Source organism: Penaeus monodon, chromosome 20 (assembly GCF_015228065.2).
Source record: "Penaeus monodon isolate SGIC_2016 chromosome 20, NSTDA_Pmon_1, whole genome shotgun sequence".
In the NCBI taxonomy this organism is placed as follows: domain Eukaryota; kingdom Metazoa; phylum Arthropoda; class Malacostraca; order Decapoda; family Penaeidae; genus Penaeus; species Penaeus monodon.
In genome coordinates, this window is record NC_051405.1 from 34,300,475 (window position 1) to 34,301,246 (window position 772).

Here is a 772-nt window from a genome sequence, read left to right on the forward strand (position 1 = left end):
ATTTATCTATCTATCTCTTTCCCTTCCTCCCGTCGTCCCCACCCACTCTCTCTATTTCCTTCCCCCATTTTCTTTATTCCCTGTATTTCGCATCTCATATTCATGAAACGCCTTGAGTCCATTCTGCTTCATGCTTGGCGAGAGACAAGAAGATAATCGTTTCTTTTATTCGTTTTCTTGAAGTCGTAATGAAAGTGATATTTTAAAATGTCGTTTTTGGTTAACGGAGGTTCGTACAGGCCATTACGAGAGGTTTCAGGTATGTCTTAAGCACGGTGTATTAGTGACAATTGTGAGAATATAGTAATAAAATATATTTTTTTCTTCCTTTTCACTATCACCATATCGGCTTTATTTTCTTTTCATCCTATCTTTTTGAAGGTGAGGAAGGGCAAGAAGAGAAATGCGAGAGAGAAACACCAGTAAATACTATAAATTCAGCGGTTGTATGCAGACAACGATATAAAATTGTTTCGTGAACACTGCACGCTCTTAGACGCAACCCCCCCCCCCACCAACGGAATATTTCTCGCAAATTTCTCGTCGTTTTGCTGTTCTTGTTCCTTAGCGGGGCCGAGCGAAGGAAGGGGAAGGGGGGGGGGGGGATAGGATCTTGGACACTGGAACTTTGGAAACATCGGTTTACTTCCGTTTAGTTTGTCCTTCTGTCTTGTTCGATCTCGTACTTCGCTCCCTCAGTATCAGTCTATTGACCATTTGTCTTTCCATATGTCTATCTACCTAGACATATGTGTGCATGTGTGTGTTTGTG